A 13979-nucleotide genomic window follows, 5' to 3' on the forward strand; every position below is an offset into this window, starting at 1 on the left:
TACTGTAATATAGTTCATTTTACGTAACCACAACGAAATTAACTTAGCTAAAGCAAAACTTATAAAAATTCAGTAAATGTTTTTTAGTTCACTAACTACGAAATGGGAAGTATTTTTCCTTAAATAAATTTCCAACACAGTAGTTAATGCATCGTTGATTCTATTATAAACATACATGGGCAATATAAAAATCTTACTACGAAATGTGGACAATTTACTATGAAAAAATTTTGTATGGAAAAAAATTTTTGTAGTAAAAATTAACTTAACGACATTACCGATTCGTACGATGTCTACCTACAGATTATTTCCCTTTTTATTATATGTTGGAGTGTTTTTACTCACATTGAAAATTTTAGTTAAAATAGAATAAAAATTAGTTAATATAATCCTTGACAGGTGTATATAATTTTTATAGGTTCCTCATAGATTTGGTATATATATTACCCTAACTTATAGATAGAATTCCAACTAATCAATAAACGTGCTACTGGAAAATGTGAGTACATCATGCGAGGGAGTTTTTAGAGACATTTTGTGTATATCTCGTATGATTGTTTGTGTTTGTTATTGCGTCATTTATGCTGTTGTTGGTTGTTTTGATTCTAGAGACAATGGAATGTTCCTTGTGTGTTGTTGGTATCTTTTGTGGTGAGAGTTGTTTTCTTGCAATATATTGCGAGATCAGAAAGGGATCGTGTGTGTGTGTGTGTGGAGTTGTTTTTCTTTACGGCAGCTATGTATCCTTTATGACTATTTGTGTCTTTAAGTTTTATTGTTGCATTCAGTTATGTTGATGCATTTATGAAGTGCACACGTGGATTTAATTTTGCAAAATTGTACGTGCGGTATTGGTGTTTATTAATGAAAATACATTTATTTCGAAACATTTTAGAAACTGAGAAGTGAATGATGTGATAAAAAACAAATAACAGATTAAGGAACTGTATATTTCTGTTAATATGTTAGTTTAAAATTAGTGCGGATTTTAAATTGATTTACATAAAAAATATACAACATGAGGTAATAGGATGATTTATATTTATTCTACATCTGGATCACAGGTTGAGAAGCAACCATTTTTTTGAATCTATATTTTTTATGTTACAGCAATTCTACAGGTGAGTACTAAGTTCGAGTTTAGCCGCTATTAAAAATAAATCACTAAGCAAAGTATAAAATTATACGTCTTCCATACAAATTTAAATATAACTTGATGGAGAATAGCCCAAATCAAGTTTTTTATAAAGATTATTTTTTATAATGGATTATTAAAAAAAACTTATCATGGAAATTGCAATTTTAGCCGCTAAACTCGAACTTAATATCCACCTTAAATACTAAATGCTATACTGACAAGTGGAAATTATGTCTAATTTTATAATATTTTTTATTTCAAATATATTCTGAGAATAATGTCAATAACGTCCCATTTGTCCATGGATATGATTCCAATAATGTACCTACTGGATGGTTTTTTCAATGTGGTAAGTTTTTCTATAAACGGTATTTTGTCCGTTTTTAATAAAACCAAAATTTCAATTTATTAAAAATAATTTTTTTTTTCACTTGCAGGTAGACAGGTCTCGTAATGGTAATTTTTTGAATATTCTTACTGTTTAATACTAATTAAGCTGATATCCTTATTGGCTCTAGGAAATACTCTTGAAAACCGTAAGTTAAAGATCAATATGAACGTTAGAATTAATTAATTAATAATATTTTTCTTATATTTTGTATAACTTTGCAATTTCAGATGCTTATAAGCCAAATCCGCCCAACAAAAGTTAGCCAAAATCGATGAAATTGGACAATTCAATTGAATATAGCAACTTATGCCACATATATCTTTCATATGGATAGAAAACATGAAAATTTAAATTAATTAGTTTAGTCCTAATAACATAGAATATTACTCTTTTGAAGAAGCAATTACTAACTACCGACAAGTAAATGCGTCCAACGTACTAATAAAAATATTTCCTTTATTGTATATCATAAGCCATAGTTTTGTGTAATATAATAATAATTCTTTGAAATAAAATACTGGTGGTTATAGAAAATTGACTTGTTTTGTACGAAAAATTTCTTAGTTGTATACAGGCTTGTTGTACCTTTGATTCCTCAATTTCTCTACTTTTTTGAAAATTATACCGACAAACAGTTTATTTCAAACCACTTTCTTAATACAGGTTTCCCAAAAAATTGTTAATTTTTCCGGATAGCAGGAATATTTTGAATGAGTTTAACTATATTCTTCCCACAGCATAGTAATAATGAACTAAAATACGATGTAATACATGAACTAATTTATAAGAAAATCATGAACTTATCTAGATGAAAAAAATCTTTGGCGCCAAATCATGGTCATTCTTACTATGGGTTAGTTCATTTTTCATAAAAAATAGTAAACTTTTTTTTCGGTGCACGTTTGGTTCGAGTATTAAACTAATGTGGTAAATGTGCTCAGTAGCCAATCTCCCATCTTCCTCTTCTATAATCTTTGGTTTCGTTAGCGTGATTTCAACAGACAGACGGACGGAAGGACATTGGTAGATCGACTCAGAATTTCAGCACGAGTCAAAATATATATACTTTATAAGGTCTGGGACCAACATTTCGATGTCTGACAAAGTTAATGGTAAAGGGTATAAAATTCCGGAACAATGTGATTAGTAGCACTAGACATAGACGGACTACGAAGACATCTATTGACAAAATACGAAAACCCTTTTAGCACTACCTAATATAATGGGGAACATAATAAAACATACAATCTAGGGAAGTAAATAAAACCCAATTCATTAAATTGGGTTAGTTTATTTCGATATTTTTGTTATGTTAGCATATAATAAAACAAATAAGCAAATAATATCATATTTTACAAATAAAATCTTATTAGTTAGTTTATTTCGACCAATTGATTAAATATTATCATCCCATCAGTTAAATAGCTCGAAAAGGCTTCCGATATTTTTGTTATGTAAGCGTATAATAAAACAAATATTTTACGTTTAAACAGGAAATAATATTATATGTATTTTACAAATAAAATCTTATTAAACATGTAAAACATATAAAAGCCATAAATTATTAGTTGTTAAGAGTATAACACAGTTGAAGGTGATAGAGTAAATTCATCAAATATGAAAAAATTCAATATCAACTTTGGCTTCAGTGGTAAATTTCTTGCATATCTTCAACTGATTCAAATTCCTTTTAACATATTTTTTTTTGTTTTTTGTTTTTTTTGTAGCCCTCCTTGTTATAGTCTCCTCAATCCATTTAATCCAGGCAAGCAGTGATAGTTTTGATCTAAATGTTATACAGGATTTGGTTAATGTAATTAATACACCCTCAAAAAAAATTGCTTCTTTAACATATGTTCCAAACATATTTTGCAGGAAGCACATATATTATTGCATACTGCCGAAACATTAATATGTTTGTTTTATGTGAACATATTATATGTTTGGAAGCATTTTGAGCCAAAAATATTATATGCTTGGAAGAATTTTTCCCAAACACGATTGTGCTCATTCCCTAACATACTCGTAATTTTCACTTCCACGAAATTTTTTAGTTATTGGCACCTTTCTCTGTAATACAAATAATGTTGAAGAAATTATTCACTTTTATAATTTTTTTAAATTTTACCTTTCGCCTGCACGGAGAATCGAACCGAGGACCATACAGTTTGTAAGCCAACACACTATCCACTGGGCTACGTAGCTGTTATAGTCACCAGTAGATAATTATCGATTTAAGTTACATTTATATAGCATAGTTTGCAGCGCCCACGAGCCCATGCAAACATAACATTATTTAACAGAAACATACATTTGTTTGCCACGTGGAGCAGTGGTTAGCATGTCTGACTTGCATGCAAAGGGTCGTGGGTTCAATCCCTGCTCCGACCGAACATTTTTTTTGGTTTTTTTTTGTTTTTTTTTTTTAATTTACACATTTATATTTATACTATATTAATTTTTTTAAATGAAACATCGAAATGTGCGTTATTAAAGATTTATAGTCAGTAACAGTGCTTGATATAAACGAAATTGAATGATTTTTGTATAAAATATTATTTTTTATTGCAAAAATAACAATCTTGTAATAAAAAACTGTTTTTGTACCAAGCTTTAAAATTTGGAAGGAATTCAAAAACTAACAAAAGAAGAACGTGGAGTCGAGTATAAACATACACACATAATTTTATAATATAAACATAAATTTATTTAGGAGTGAACAGTTTTTTACTAGCATTTAACACCATCGCTCTAAAATTCCTTTTATTTTTCTTTAATAATTCATTTTAAAGAAAATAAACTTTTTAAATTGTTTTAGCTGTAAAAGTCGAACTTAATGCCCGCTTTTATATTTGATGGTGTCCGTCAACTCCTCGTGGACTACTTTTTAATAAAGAGAAACTAAACTTTGTTTTTTTACATTTTACTGTGTAATTTTTCACTATTTCCTCCTTATTTCATTTTACTGTCCCAACTCTAAAAAGAGTATAGTGCCCTTTCGTTATTTTTATGAAGACCCCTGATTTCTTTTACCGAACCAAGAAAAAAATAATGCCAAAATGATAAACAAAACACATGTCCACACATACATAAAATGCTGCTCTCAAGGCGAAAACATAAGCTGTTTGTTTTTCAAATGTCTATTCTCTTGGTTCACAATGTATATTCTCTTTATTCAAATTAAATAATATTTAGACTTAAACATATCAAATTTTTGGCCTTATCATAAAACAGTTTTCCGAAACAACATACAAGCGGTTTCACAGAAATTGTTCTCTTTTGACTCTTTTGCTGTGTTATATTGATATCTTTCGTCAACTCTCCCGGTTTCCATCTCTATTTCTCTCTATACTCTCTCTGTCGCTTTGAATAAAATATCACAACATATGTATGTTCAGTTGAAATTTGTAAATTTATATATGTTTGTATTCACACATATGATTTTTATGAAACATTCATGCCCCAAACATAATATATTCTAACATATTAACATAGATGTCCCAAACATTTAGTGTTAGTTTAGGAAAACTACATGTTCGCACTTAAATATATTGTGGTTTAAAATCGTGCCCGAAACACATTTTGTTTATATCGGAACATATGAAAAACATATTTTTCTAACAGTGTAGACATCGTAATCTGGCTCTCTGCATGTTAAGAAGTTGTGATCCTATGGCTCTTGTGAAGCTTACAGCAATGAATAACATCTTCGAAACTGAACTTCAGGCAAAGCCGAATTTTATTGAAACTGATGAGAGCGAAAGTTTCAAGTTGGATAGAGATGTAGATGAATTGAATGCAAAATTATTGGCACTTGAACCCCAATGTGCGGATCTTTCGTACACTTGCCCCCAGCCTGTTTTTAAGGAAATACCCGATTATATTAAAGTCTATTTGGATACTCTAGAGGATCTTATTAGCTCTAGCAGATGTGTTAACATTTACAATGTAAAACAAGCTGTTAGTGTATTCGGTCGAGGTGTTCGACTAGTAGAAGATAATCACAGTCATGCTGGTAATTATTTCCAAAGAGTTCTCCGAGGACCTCAAAGCGTAGCCAATGGTTTTAAGAGTTTGTGTAAATAAAATTGAGAATTTGAATGATTTGCTGTAAAATTGGAAGCCACGATATACGATAGATGATTTTCGTTTCCATGGTCGTGAATTCGTTTCCTATTAGAGCCTATAGTCTATCAATATAATTAATAAAAGTATATAGTGGATTAATATATATGGATTTTCTTAAAAATAAATAAATTATTTTGAAAAAAGATGATATGTATTTTGTAGCATGATGAGAAACTATTAAGGCACTGAATAATACATGAGGGTACGAGGCTTGCCTTTAGAGAACAAAATTAATCATCTAAAATAGCTGTGATGTTTTTAAAAATATTCCCCATTACGATCTATACGCTATTGCATTCGTTTAAACCAATTGTCGAAGCACTCTTGTCACTATGTCTATGGTATCTCGAAAATTTGCATTCTGAACGCATCAATCGGTTCTTCAGGTATCGAAAATCGTGTCGTAAAAAGCCTATTCGAAGTAATCGATGTTCTAGTGAAGGCAATACACTCCACGAATACTTCGATTAATGAATAAAACAAAACCACTGTAAAGCGATTACAGTGTCAAGCATTGCAGAGCCATCACATTCAAAAGGAATCGTTTTACAGTTCTATTCAATATTTTGGTTTTGAACAGCGTTGCCATTTTGGTCCGATCGGACCAAAATTGGTCCAAACGATTTATATTTTTAAATTTGGTCCGATGGTCGGACCAAACGGAATTTGGTGCGTTTTGGCCCATTTTCCTAAATTTGGTCAAATTTATAATTTTTTTCTAGTATTTAAAATTTTTATTACATATTCAATAGTATCTATGCACAGAAAAAAAATTGTCGTGAGGCCGAATATTTCGTGTTATTAAATACGAATGCGAATTTTGCTTAGCACAGAAGACTCATTTCTCTGATATAAAGTTTTTTCCTTGTCCAAAAGTCGATAAACTTTTCAATGAAGTCATTTTGTCTTTATATTTAAAATACGATTCGACTTAAAATTGGGTATCCTAACATGAAAGAAAACTTCGGTTTACTTGATTCAACTTGGCTTTAATACTTCTGAAAAATCTTCAAAATTAATGAAATCGTCTATAGTATTGTTGACTTTTTGCATCTTGAGTATAAAACTAAAAACCGTTTAAAAATATATATTTTAACACTTTTAAAGTCGTTTTTTATTTGAAACATAAAATAATAGTTCCTTGTAGTCGACAAGGGCAAAGACAAAATCTTTGGAACCGTGAATGTTTTTTATTTCAGTGTGGGATTAGGTACTATTTCACAGAAAATCGAATGGAAATTTCGCGTTTTAGGTCTTGGGTCAGGTTTTATATTTTTTGGACAATTTTAACCCCAATACTCGAATGTGCACAATAAGTGGAATATTAGGATTGAGCTATATAAGAATATGGACCGATATGGATCACATTAACCGCATAAAATAATGCGAACGAAGCAACACTACAGCAAATTGATGAAAATTCGGAAATCTATTGCATTCTCTCAAGTAGGGTTTTCATGGGGCAAAGGCATTATAAACCAAATGCGTGACTGTTGTGGTCTTTAACTTCCTCTAAGTCGGAAGTTTGTAATATTGAATTTCGACTTTTGATGTCAACTAAAATTGACTTTAAAATTCGACGTTTTCAAAAAGTCTATTTTGTCAAATTTCAAAAACTTTGAAAAGTCGACGTTTTGATTACTATGCCAACCACTAAAAATTTCTTAAAAATACGTTTTAAGACATTTTTCTTTGAACTTGGGAATTTGGTCCGCTGAAAGGAATTTTGCTCCGATTTTGGAAAAAATAAAATAAAATTTCTTTGTGGCAACGCTGGTTTTGAAGTAATCATCACGATACGAGTAAATCAAAACATTTTTAGTGAAGATAGAATCAGTGCTTCCGCTACTACTTCAATCGAAGTATTTTGCTTCATTTTCATAAAATTTACTTCGTCACTCCTTCTTCCAAAAATCTGTTTCACTTTTTGTTCTGCTTCAAATTTTTAAAATTTTCCCCATATTACCTAATTGTTTTTCCTATTCCTTTAATTACGATGAACATAGCGGTTTTAATCATTGAATTATTAACCGATGTGGACCAATTTTTGCATAGTTGTTAGAGACCATATACTTACACCATGTACCAAATTTCAGCCGGATCGGATGAAATTTGGTTCTCTTAGAGGTTCCGCAAGCCAAATTGGGGGAATCAGTTTATATGGGGGCTATATATAATTATGGACTGATGTGGACCAATTTTTGCATGGTTGTTAGAGATCATATGCTGAAATTTCAGGGGGATCTGATGAAATTTGCTTCTCTTAGAGTCCCCGCAAACCAAATTTGGGGGTCCGTTTATATGGAGGCTATACGTAAAAGTGTACCGATATGGCCCATTTGTAATACCATCCGACCTACATCATTAACAACTACTTGTGCCAAGTTTCAAGTCGATAGCTTCTTTCGTTCGGAAGTTATCGTGATTTCAACAGACGGACGGACGGACGGACATCAGATCGACTCAGAATTTCACCACGACCCAGAATATATATACTTTATGGGGTCTTAGAGCAATATTTCGATGTGTTACAGATGGAATGACAAAGTTAATATACCCCCATCCTATGGTGGAGGGTATAATAAAATGAATTCTATTGTTTTGTTTTCAAAAATGTATGCTACTTCAATTTTAAGCGGACCTTAGACGGTCGGATAAACACTCCGACAGAGGTTCGTCTATTTGTTGTGTGTTCGTTCAAGTTTTGCCTTTACACTGCACGAACAAATGTGATGACAACATGAAAAAATAAGAAGAAACATAAACAAACAATGAAGTTGTACGAAGATTTATGGGTGAAACCATTTGTTACTGAAAAAATGGATGAAAATAATACAAAAATCCTGGTATATGTGTCAAAACAATGATTTCTGAAGTAATCCACATTTAATATATTACAAATTATTTGATGAATTTCAAAATACTTGTCGCCTGGTTTCCCATTGATTGAAAGTGGAATTTGTCCACGTTTTTGCCACAATACTGGTTTGGATTTATATATTTCTTATAATAATAATTCCATGAACTAAAATAAAGTTAAATTGGCTTTAGTGAAATAGAGAGTTCACTTTTTTTTGAGTGCACTATACAAAAATAACATTTTGCTCTTGAGGATAGGTTTTCAGAAAAAATTATTGTATGCGTTTCAATTGCGTTGGTGTCTTTCGTAAATTCTCTTCGTCTCAATTTTTATTATAAAGGGTGATACGGTCAAAATTTCTCAATATAAACTTGATGTATTTCTTTCAATTTTGGATTTAAAAAACCTGAACACCCCTCATTTTGAAGGTGTGTGTATGTAGAATGTGCTCCTATTTTGATTTTGGAATTCAAATGCCGTCCAAGCAAGAAGAGCAGCGTATCAAAATTTTGCTCGCGCATCGCGAAAATCCGAGCTACTCGTGCGCAAAGCTGGCAAAATCGCTAAAAGTTGCCAAATCAACCGTTACAAATGTAATTAAAGTGTTTGGGGAACATTTGTCGACAGCCAGGAAGTCTGGATCGGGGGGAAATCGAAAACCGGAAGCCGCTGAGACGACAAAGAGAGTTGCCGGTAGTTTCAAGCGAAACCCTAACCTCTCTCTCCGAGATGCCGCAAATAAGCTGGGTGTATCGTCTACAACCGTGCATCGAGCCAAAAAACGAGCCGGACTATCGACTTACAAGAAGGTAGTGACTCCAAATCGCGATGATAAACAAAATACGACGGCCAAAGCGCGATCCCGGAGGCTGTACACGACGATGCTGACGAACTTTGACTGCGTGGTAATAGGCGACGAAACCTAAGGAAGGGGAAAGGTAGCAGATATTTTCAAGCACATAAAACTGTCAAAGTTCGCAAAGAAATATCTGGTTTGGCAAGTCATCTGTACCTGTGGCTTGAAGAGCAGCATTTTCGTAGCTTCCGGGACTGTCAACCAAGAAATTTACGTGAAAGAGTGTTTGAATAAACGTCTGCTGCCTTTCCTGAAGAAACACGGTTGTTCCGTACTGTTTTGGTCGGATTTGGCATCTTGCCATTACGGTAAAAAGGCCATGGAGTGGTACGCCGCCAACAACGTGCAGGTGGTTCCCAAGGACAAGAACCCTCCCAACACGCCAGATCTCAGCCCAATAGAGAAATACTGGGCTATTGTCAAGCGGAACCTAAAGAAGACAAAAAAAAACTGCTAAGGACGAGCAGCAGTTCAAGGCAAACTGGCTTTCTGCGGCGAAGAAGGTGGACAAGGTGGCTGTACAAAATCTGATCGGCAGGTGTCAAGCGTGAGGCCCGGCAATTCGGATTTGGAAAAGCGAAAGCCTAACTGAATATTTTTCCTGAATTTTATACTAATTAAACTTGAAAAAGAAATTTAATTTTATTTTTTAAATAAACGATTTCACCGATTTACATGCGTTTTCCCTTGACCAAATTTTGACCGTATCAACCTTTACCCACCACCATAAAGCGATCCCCAGATTCGACTTCCGGAGCCTTTAGGAGGGGCAAATTTCATCCGATCCGGTTGAAATTTGGTAATTTTGTTTGGATAGTCTAAGGCTTCTAACAATCGTGCAAAAATTAGTCCATATCGGTCTATAATTATATTTAGCCCCCATATAAACCGATCCCAAAATTTGACTTCTAAAGCATTTTAGGGGTGTAAATTTCATTCCCGTTGAAGTAAAGGGTGATTTGTTAAGAGCTTGATAACTTTTTTTTTTAAAAAAACGCATAAAATTTGCAAAATCTCATCGGTTCTTTATTTGAAACGTTAGATTGGTCCATGACATTTACTTTTTGAAGATAATTTCATTTAAATGTTGACCGCGGCTGCGTCTTAGGTGGTCCATTCGGAAAGTCCAATTTTGGGCAACTTTTTCGAGCATTTCGGCCGGAATAGCCCGAATTTCTTCGGAAATGTTGTCTTCCAAAGCTGGAATAGTTGCTGGCTTATTTCTGTAGACTTTAGACTTGACGTAGCCCCACAAAAAATAGTCTAAAGGCGTCAAATCGCATGATCTTGGTGGCCAACTTACCGGTCCATTTCTTGAGATGAATTGTTCTCCGAAGTTTTCCCTCAAAATGGCCATAGAATCGCGAGCTGTGTGGCATGTAGCGCCATCTTGTTGAAACCACATGTCAACCAAGTTCAGTTCTTCCATTTTTGGCAACAAAAAGTTTGTTAGCATCGAACGATAGCGATCGCCATTCACCGTAACGTTGCGTCCAACAGCATCTTTGAAAAAATACGGTCCAATGATTCCACCAGCGTACAAACCACACCAAACAGTGCATTTTTCGGGATGCATGGACAGTTCTTGAACGGCTTCTGGTTGCTCTTCACTCCAAATGCGGCAATTTTGCTTATTTACGTAGCCATTCAACCAGAAATGAGCCTCATCGCTGAACAAAATTTGTCGATAAAAAAGCGGATTTTCTGCCAACTTTTCTAGGGCCCATTCACTGAAAATTCGACGTTGTGGCAGATCGTTCGGCTTCAGTTCTTGCACGAGCTGTATTTTATACGGTTTTACACCAAGATCTTTGCGTAAAATCTTCCATGTGGTCGAATAACACAAACCCAATTGCTGCGAACGGCGACGAATCGACATTTCACGGTCTTCAGCAACACTCTCAGAAACAGACGCAATATTCTCTTCTGTACGCACTGTACGCATTCGTGTGGTTGGTTTAATGTCCAATAAAGTAAACTGAGTGCGAAACTTGGTCACAATCGCATTAATTGTTTGCTCACTTGGTCGATTATGTAGACCATAAATCGGACGTAAAGCGCGAAACACATTTCGAACCGAACACTGAATTTGGTAATAAAATTCAATGATTTGCAAGCGTTGCTCGTTAGTAAGTCTATTCACGATGAAATGTCAAAGCATACTGAGCATCTTTCTCTTTGACACCATGTCTGAAATCCCACGTGATCTGTCAAATACTAATGCATGAAAATCCTAACCTCAAAAGAATCACCCTTTATATCTACTAAAACTCGATCTTAGGAAAATTTTGGGGTGGGTACAAAAGATTCGGCCTGGCCGAACTTAAGGCCGTATATACTTATTTTTTCTCTACACACTCTATCTCTCTTAACATCGCATGTCGTAACGAAATTTTTAAAAGACTTTATGTTAAATACTAACTTCTTAAAACACACACAAAATTTTTTTTTCTGATTCAATCACGAAATTAATTGATCCAATTAATTTTTTAATTGAAATGTCTTCAATCACAGAAATGATAGTATCAATTAAAAAATTAATTGACAGTCAATTAAAAAATTAATTGATCCAATTAAAAAATTTATTGATATTATTAATTTGTGTGATTGATTTTTGTTTCAATTAAAAAATTTGTTGAATCAATTAAATTTTTAATTGAATATTTTTTAAAACTCAATTAAGATTTTAATTGGAAAAATTTTTGTGAAATTTTTTTCTGTGCATCCTCTAAAATATAATTTCCTACATAGTAATTGCTTGTAATTAAAGTTGTTTTCAACACACAAAACAAATTTCTGATTCAATCACGAAATTAATTGATCCAATTAATTTTTTAATTGAAATGTCTTCAATCACGAAAATGATAGTATCAAACACAGTTTTAATTGGTCATAGAAAAAATTCTTGATTAATATATTAATTGATGTCATTAGCAAATTTCAATTAATTTTTTAATTGATTCAATTAAAAATTTAATTGATGTTGATTGCAAAACTCAATTAATTTTTTAATTAAGAAATGTAACTATTTTCAATTATTTTCCGAACTGGTTTTTATTTGGATTAACAATTGATTGTTTGAAATACGTTTTTAATAAAAATTAAAAAATATTCATCACTTTCTTTAACTGACTTAGTCTTCCGAATTTGATTAAAAAGTTAATTGTATCAATTAATGTTTTAATTAAAAATTTTTAAATTTTCAATCATCGAATTAATTGATTTAATATTTCTATCTTGATTAAAAAGTTAATTGTATCAATAATTTATTAATTGAAATTTTTTTCAACTTCAATTAACTTTTTAATTGGAAATATTTTGGTGATATTTTTTTTCTGTGAAGGACGTCATTTTCTGACACTTTTTAAGGTTGAGTTTCACAGAATTAAAGGTACATCACGTGACAAGGCTTCCGAAATCTTCTTGCAAGTCTAAGGAGTCCTCAAGTATGTTAAAGGATAAAAACACTTTGACGTCATCTGCATACATCAGTATCTCGGAATAATGGACAACATGAGGAAGATCATTAACCCTTTGACTACCGATGTCCACGTAGGAGGACATCCGAAACGACACCAAACTCTACTTCCCCCCCCCCCCCCCCCAGAGTTGCGATTTATTTCTCGATGTTATTTTAAAGTAGAGGCTTTAATCAAAATAAGCTATACATATCTTCCATATTGGTCAGCATTTTTATAAACTAGGGAGGTACATTAACTTTGTCTAAGACCCCATAGAGTACTCAGCAAAAACAGCGTCGCCAAAAAAGTAGCGAAACTGTTCTTTTTGGTTCCGAAAGCAGTGCAAAATTGTCGCAGAAGCGATGAATTTAACATGCACAGAAAAACGATCACTTAAATATATCCAATTAAAAAGTTAATTGAAGTTGAAATTTTTTTCAATTAATAAATTAATTGGTACAATTTACTTTTTAAACAAGATAGAAACATTAAGTTAATTAAGTCAATGATTGACAATTTTAAAATTTTTAATTAAAAAGTTAAAAGTTAAGTTACAATTAACTTTTAATCAAATTCGGAAGACTAAGTCAGTTAAAAAAGTGATGAACATTTTTTTAAATTTTTAATTAATTTTTTTTTTTCAAACAATCAATTGTTAATCCAAATAAAAATTCTAAGCCAATTCAGAATGTAATTGAAAATAGTTACCTTTTTTTAATTAAAAAATTAATTGAGTTTTGCAATCAACATCAATTATATTTTTAATTGAATCAATTAAAAAATTAATTGAAATTTGGTAATGAAATCATTTAATTTTTTGTAATAAATAATTTTTTCTATGTCCAATTAAAACTGTGATTGATACTATCATTTTCGTGATTGAAGACATTTCAATTAAAAAATTGATTGGATCAATTAATTTCGTGATTGCATCAGATTTTTTTTGTGTGTGGGCTTGTCCTAGGACGGATGTCCACCATTTCAACAGCCGTTGCACTGAATTTGCATCAGTTCTTACGCTGTGATTCGAATTCAGTATTTTGGATGTGAATTAAAAAATGTTGCTATATTTTGCCAAATTAAATATTTTTATAATTTTTGAATTAAAAGATTTCGAAAAATTCGCAATATTTTTTGAATGGATT

General features: G+C 32.1%; 1 protein-coding gene and 1 long non-coding RNA gene across 5 annotated transcripts in view; one reads left to right on the plus strand and one right to left on the minus strand.

Moving 5' to 3' along the window:
* LOC142228862 (uncharacterized) overlaps window positions 1-13979 on the minus strand; it is a 409539-nt gene that overhangs the window by 134371 nt on the left and 261189 nt on the right. The window lies entirely within an intron of this gene.
* Window positions 1363-1971, plus strand: LOC142228866 (uncharacterized). The gene is made up of 3 exons (XR_012720279.1): window positions 1363-1487; window positions 1576-1674; window positions 1757-1971. It is a non-coding gene; the product is annotated as an uncharacterized LOC142228866 (long non-coding RNA).

This window comes from Haematobia irritans, chromosome 3 (assembly GCF_050003625.1).
Source record: "Haematobia irritans isolate KBUSLIRL chromosome 3, ASM5000362v1, whole genome shotgun sequence".
NCBI classification, from domain to species: domain Eukaryota; kingdom Metazoa; phylum Arthropoda; class Insecta; order Diptera; family Muscidae; genus Haematobia; species Haematobia irritans.